Here is a 7,268-nt window from a genome sequence, read left to right on the forward strand (position 1 = left end):
AAAAAAATCTTTTTTGAGAAGTTGTAATTTATTTATTTTTATTTTAAAAAAAGATATTTTTTATATAATAAATAAATAAAAAAATATTTTTATATTATTATACTTAAACATAATTGATAAATAAAAAAATTTTTTATATGAAATATCCAATCATAAAATTATTTTTATTTTTTTTATAAAATCTTTAAAAAAAATAACTCAACAAAAATCTTTTATTAGACCCAAACAACCTCTTAAACCTAGCAAAATAGTGAAAATACACGTTACTCTCTTCTCTACACAGTACACACGCATCACTCACTCCACCACTCACTCACGCATAAATTACACTCACTCTTCCTCACAATCATTTATTCATTTTGTTAACAAAGACAGAAGCAGAGAGGGACAGAGAGAGAGAGACGCAGGAATCAGTAGAATAGAAAAGGGGAAAAACGAGAAATTGAGGGAGAACGACACCGAAGGAGAGGGAGAAGGGGGAAGGACGGCACCGGTGGGGCTAGGAGCCATTGTCGCCATTGCTGTTAGAGGGGAATGGGAGAGAGGAGAATCGCAGAGCTTGCATGTGGGAAGCAAGGAAGTGCCGACGGAGAGGAGGAAGAAGGCTTCGTTCTATTACCATCGCCGTTAAGATCACCACCGTCGCCACTAGGGTTTGCTGTTGTTACCGTTGAATCCGCCATGGAGAGGAGTGCGATGAAGAGAAGGGGAACGCGAACGGGAGGGAGAATAGGGGAGATGGGTGGATAAAACGGTCGCGACGGAGGAAGGAGGAGCTGGTATGCTGTCATCGAGCTGCTGCGTCACCGCTGGAGCTATCTGTCGCCATTCTGCTCGTCGGACATCAATGCTGGAGGACCGGAGGCGGAGGCTTGCCAGTTCTGCCTCTGCTTTTGGTTTCTGCAGTCTGACAGAGCCGCCGCTACCATGGTCGTCGCCGTCGCCGTTTAGGTGAACCTGAACCAAGCCGTCGTCCTTGCTGCTGGAGCTGTTGCCGTCGCAGGAACTGGACCGTTTTTGCCCGTATCCTGGTCTAACCCTTTTTTCTGATTCTACTCTAGCTTTATCTTTATATTCTATCAACAATTAATCTCTCTTGTTCCTGTTTTGATTCAATTTTAGTTCTGCTCTGTTTTGGATTTCTAGAACTGTTTTCTCCTTTGGTTCCTGCATAATTTGAATTCGTTGTTTTTGCTTGATGTTGTGATTGTTGCTGTCGCTGCCACACGGTCCTGGTGGAGCTGCTGCCGCAGATTAGGACGAAGAGGGTCACGCTTGATAATTTCTGTGGGTTCGACAAATTGTGGTTGGGGATTTGTTTTTAAAAGTAAAGGTTTTAAATTATGAATGCTAATAAAATTAAATGAGTAATTGCAAATAGATTATGGTTGCTTTGTGAGACAAATTGATGAAGTTGGATTGTTTGTGGTTATGAACTGTGATTAGTTTTCTGATTATTTGAAATGATTGGTTGCTGGAATTCTTGATTATGTTAATTTTTTTGAGTTGGTGTCGTTGTGGTAGTGGTTTAATGAAAGTTTGATGGAAATTATGATTTCTTTTGATTGATGATGTGGTACTAGTTGTTAAACGGAATTGTGATAAATTGAGTATCAAGAATCATGTGTTTTAAAAAGTTGGTGATGGGGGATTGGTGAATGGTTGAAATTTAAGAACTTGGTGGTTAAGTCCATTTTGAAGGGGAGATTATGTCCAAATTTTTATAAGAACTCTGCTGCATGCTGTTTTCTCAAAATTTATTAGAACAGTGGCAGAACTTTAAAAACTATATAAAGTCAAATTCTAATTCAAATGCAGTGAAACTTGATTTGAATCAAAGTTTAGGATCTCTAGCATAACTATACCAAATTTGAGAGGTTTTGTTCTCATCCCAAATTTTTTAAAACCTTTTTAGATATATAGATAGGACGACTAACAATTCAACTCGGTATCCTTTAAAAATGGTACAATATTAAGCCTTTTATTACAATAATTTTAAAAAAATAAAATAAATACATCTAAAAATTGTGAATAGATTTAGTGTCTTTTAAAAATTAAATCCATATTTAAAATACAATTAAATCAAACTAAAATTTAAAATTTAAATCATAAATTTCTATTTCAGATTTAATATATTTAATTATTAATATATTATGATTTAAATACACATATAAAATTCAAATTATTTAAAATTTAAAATTTAAATTTTAAAATTCTAAAACAAGCTTTAACTATTTAATTATTAACTAAGCCCATTCAAAACCCTCATGAAAGCAAAGAAGTCACAAAACCCCACATCCAAAATCCAGAGGCTCACAACACAAAACCCAGAGCCTTACAACGGCAATTCAGCGGCACACTCTGAAGACACAAAACCCAGATCCTCACAACGGCAATTTAGCGGCGCACTCTGAAGACAGAGAATTCATCCCCTGCTACCGTTCGTCTGCAACACAGTACTCCTCGGTCTTCATTGTCAACGCCGCGCCCCACATCCAAAACCCAGAGGCGCGTCAACGCCACCGTCCTTCTCGACCCTCATCTTCGACGCCCTAAATCCAAAACCCAAAGGCTCACAACGGCAACTCAGTGGCGCACATTAAAAAACCAGAGAAGTCACCCCTGCCGCCGTTCGTCCGTGCCACCCCTTCCTCCACCACGACGCTCATCCACAACGTCGCATTCCTCTCCTTCCAACCTCATCTTCGTCGCCGCTGTTTGTCCACATCAACCACACTGATAGCTTACCTAAGGTTTGGATGGGTCTCTTACACCACTAATTTTTGTATTATTCTATATAATGTTTTGATTTTTTTTAAAAATAAAATTCGAATAAAATGGCGTGAGGAGATTTTCATATATATTGTAATGTGAAATTATTTTTTCATGTGCAATTTCTGTATTTTGGAAATTTTTACATTTTTGAATCGATACTTTTGTGTTGGTTAGCTTGCAGTAATCACTATTTGTGGGTAAGTTCATGCTTGCTGCTTTACATTACATCAATATAACTATTACTGGGCAATAGAGTTAGAAATTATGTCGAAGTTTAAATTAATAAGTGGATGTATTTAAAGGGTGTAATAAAATTGAACATATTTGAGCATAATTATAGTGGACATATTTATGAATATGCCTGTATCAAACTATGAGCTGAGTGGCTTATGAACGGAATTTTAAAAATCCTAAATACATGAATTAGTTTGAACATGATTTATTATCTTTTGCCAAAAGAAATAGTGCAGAGGAACCTACCAGTATAACCTAAAAGTTTGAAGATTAGTTTTCACCATCCTCATCCATAGTTCACTTAATGTTTAATGAGATTGTAAGTGTGATTAGTTTTTTCTTTTATGACTAGATTTGTTTTGTTCCTAGTTTGTGTGTACTTGATCTTCTGCTCGGTCAGAATTATAAATAAATTATTTATTATTCAAGCTCTATGTTCTATATGCAATTTGTGTTGGGGATGTATTTGTTTTGATTGGTAATTTTTTGGTTGTGGATTTTACCCTCAAAATTTCAATCTTTAGCCAAAGAGCAATTAATCAACTTATCATCGATTATTTATTAATTTACGTACTATACCGCTAATCATTTTCTTCCTATAAAATTTGAGTAGTTTTGAATTAGAATATCAAGTAATGAAATGCTCATTCATTGAGGCATTATTCTTTCAAATATTTTGATGATGACCGAGAGTTCTAGTGATTACTAACTTCATATATGCAAGTCGTGTTTTCTTTAGATATCAGTTATTTGGTGATTTGTGTTGTCTAAACTTATAATTTTGGATGTGTACTATTATCAATTTTGGTTATGTAATAGGTATAAATTTAGGATGTTTAATCTTATAAATTTGGATTTATAATCTTATCATAGGTATATGAGTTTCGGATATGTTAATGAAGTAATTAGCGTGGATTATTATGATTCGGGATGTGTTTATTTTGTTACCTCAATTCTACAAGTGTTTTCGGTGAGAACTTTATGTTTAACCTTATGATATGAACAATTTGCAATGTAGAATCATAATGCCAGTTAAAAAACATACTTCAGCTGGTCCAAAGAAAGGAAATCAGCAGCTAGTAAGGCTTCCGATGGCAGACTTGATGAATCTAATGTTAACAATATCAAAAAGAAAGTTGGAAGGCCGAATAAACCAGAGGATCCTAAAAAGGTAGTTTCTTTCTCACTTTAGAAATTTTCGAGAATAGCAAGTGAAGTACACAATTTGACACATACTAACAAGTGGCTCAACTTTTTAGAAAACGCTTGATACCCGCTCCTCTCCAACTGCTATTGCGGATATGATGGAACATCTAAAAGATAAATATCCGATCAAATACCAAGAAGTTGAAAAACTGGGTTTTGGATGCTTGAGGCACATCCCTAAGTGGTCGATGAACCAAGATTTGATTGTCGCCCTAGCACGGTCATATAACAAGGATCGAATGCATTTGGAAGTTGAGACCGGAGGTGAATGCACGAGTGATAAGTCAAGCATTGGGACTCCCTGCAAAGGGTAATACGTAAAATATATATTTAATGTAAAGTGCATATATGTTCTCTTCTATGGTGCCTAGTAAGTCTAGTGCTAGTTAGTATTTTTTGGATGTAGTAATACTTCTCTCAACCCTGTGGTTTCCGTTTTATAGGTGATAGCTTCTCGAAATTAGATCCGAAGAAGCATCGTCACCTCATAGAGACCTTTGGAAGGCAGAACCCAAAAAGAGGTTAAGACCCATGTTATTAGATGCTCGGTTACAACAGAAGTAGAAAAGGAGGAGTTCCGGCGCTATTTCATAATGTTTGTCATGAAGGCCTTTCTGTATGCTTCTAGTAATAAGTATATTACCACTTCATTCATCCCGGGCGTGATAAATGTGCGTAACCCAATGAGATTTTTTTGGGGTAGACACATCTATGACTGTGTTAAGGAGGGCTTAAGGAAATATAAGGAAGATGTCATAAGGACTATTGATGGATACATGTTTGCTCTCTTGGTAAGTTAAGCCAACACTTGTTATACCTAGATTCACTTGAACGGTAGTGCTAATTTGCTCATGTGTTTTTGTGTAGATACTTTATTTGCATACGAACAAATACGGAGACCTTAGGGGATATTCTGGTGGCATTGAACCATGGACTAAGAAATGGATTGTTGCTGAGCTTAGAGAAGTACTAAAGGAAGAAAAAGTTCGGGAATCGGTATAGATACATACGTACATGTATTTGGTTTTTTTACTATGGACCTATGCTTGAGAATTAATTAATAGTGTTAATAAGGTCTAATTCGGAAGATTGATGAGTTACGAAAATCCAAGAGGGAAAAGGGCAACATCGAAGAACCACAAAAGAGAACACATGATAAGCGACGGGGCGCACAAGTTAGACCTCGGACTAAAGAGCGAACAAGAAAAAGGCCAAAAAAAATTGTTACCGTGTCAGATGACGAACAAATTTTCACCGAGATTGACATTAGCAATAAAGAATTATGTCATAAAGAGAACCCAAGCTCAACATCGTCTGATAAAATTAATGTTCCCTTATCTCGAGATTGAGTTTTGAATGGCACAAAAAACTGTCAGGAAAAGCAAGTTTAAATGACATTTTACTTTATAATTAATTTTATATTCCTTTCTTCTGTGGCTAGATTTGTATGAGTGTAATTATTCATTATATTATATAATAATTGAATGACTTCGTGTCTATAGTCTTGATATCCAAGAAGTTGTCGATGCTAGCATTAAAAAGTAAGTGCATTTACTAATTACTTATGTTACAATTTACCTATACGATATGTACACTAATACTGGAATGAATGTCTTATTTGTATCATTTTTGATGTGTTTCAACAATTAATTGTGTAACGTTGTGTAATTTTAGATGTGTTTAAGTAAGTCCTTTTCTATTATATTACAATGAGTTAAATGACTTAGTATGTATAGACATGAGCTGCAAGAAGAAGTTGTTGCTGATTGTGGAGTACCTAGTCCCGTGAACAACAAAAAAAAAACCATGATGTCAATGCTAGTATTGAAAAGTAAGCACATTTACTAATTATTGCTGCTATAATTTACCTATACGATATGTATAATAGTATTGAAATGAATAAATGTTATTTGTATCAATTTGGATGTGTTTCAACAATTATTTGTATGCCATTTTGTAAATTTAGATGTGTTTAAGTAACTCTGTTTTTGTTATATTATATTGAGATAAAGTACATAATGTGTGTAATCATGAGCTTCAAGAAGAATTTGTTGCTGATTGTGGAGCACCTAGCCCCGTGAGCAACGAAGAGCACCATGTTGTCAATGAATCGAGTGTAAAGTAAGTACATGTACCAATTATTGTTGTTTCAATCAAGGGATACAATATGTATACTAGTATTTATTGTAATGTAGATTTTTTTAGGTTGACTGTCTACTTTTTATTTGGGGAGTGCAAAATATCAAAGTGTTTAGATATGGTTGTGTATTCCGGACCTTACGAAAGTGTGAATAATATGGAAAGTGGCGAGGTTGATCATGGAATACCCCTCGAGGAAAGCCTATTGCACTCTTCAGCATCATCTTGGGATATTCCATGATCAACCTCGCCGCTTTCTATATTATTCACACTTTCGTGGGGTCCGGAATACACAATCATATCTAAACGCTTTGATGTCCTGCACTGCTAAAATAAACGATGAACAGTTGATAAACCACTATTTCATGGTTTATCTTGTGCTCAATTGAGTGGTTTTTATCAACTCTTTACCCACTTATTCATACTATTTGTATGGTTTTACATTCTCTTTCCTGATTTTGTGCTATGATTGAAAACATGCTTCTTTGGCCTTAAATTTACTAATTTTAAACCTCTCTTATTACCATTCGATGCTGTGATATGTGTGTTAAGTGATTTCAGAGTTTACAGGGCAGGAATGGCTTGGAGGATGGAAAAGAAGCATGCAAAAGTGAAAGGAATACAAGAAATTGAAGCAACTGCAAAGTTGTCAGTCTGACCCTCAAGCACTAAATCGATCATAACTTGAGCTATAAAGGTCCAAATGATGTGGAATCAGTTGTGTTGGAAAGCTAACGTCCGGGGTTTCGATTTGATATATAATTTGCGATAGTGGTCGTATAGCTAGGCGACGCGAACGCGTGCTCTACGCGGACACGTCGCAGTGACAAAAATCAGCGTGGCAGATTTCGCCCTCAGCAATTTCTGGTCTATTTCCGGCCCAGTTTCAAGCTCAGAAAACACAGATTAAAGGC

The 7,268-nt window shown here is 35.7% G+C and overlaps 1 long non-coding RNA gene across 2 annotated transcripts; it reads left to right on the plus strand.

The window, feature by feature from the left end:
* Window positions 1-247: 247 nt before the first annotated feature.
* Window positions 248-5,727, plus strand: LOC112710824 (uncharacterized). Of its 2 annotated transcripts, none has more exons than XR_011865651.1 (5): window positions 248-2,753; window positions 4,028-4,180; window positions 4,269-4,525; window positions 4,659-5,006; window positions 5,083-5,727. It is a non-coding gene; the product is annotated as an uncharacterized lncRNA (long non-coding RNA). The 2 variants fall into 2 exon arrangements; XR_003157047.3 differs by having other exon boundaries at window positions 248-1,327.
* Window positions 5,728-7,268: the final 1,541 nt, after the last annotated feature.

This window comes from Arachis hypogaea, chromosome 9 (genome assembly GCF_003086295.3).
Source record: "Arachis hypogaea cultivar Tifrunner chromosome 9, arahy.Tifrunner.gnm2.J5K5, whole genome shotgun sequence".
In the NCBI taxonomy this organism is placed as follows: Eukaryota; Viridiplantae; Streptophyta; class Magnoliopsida; order Fabales; family Fabaceae; genus Arachis; species Arachis hypogaea.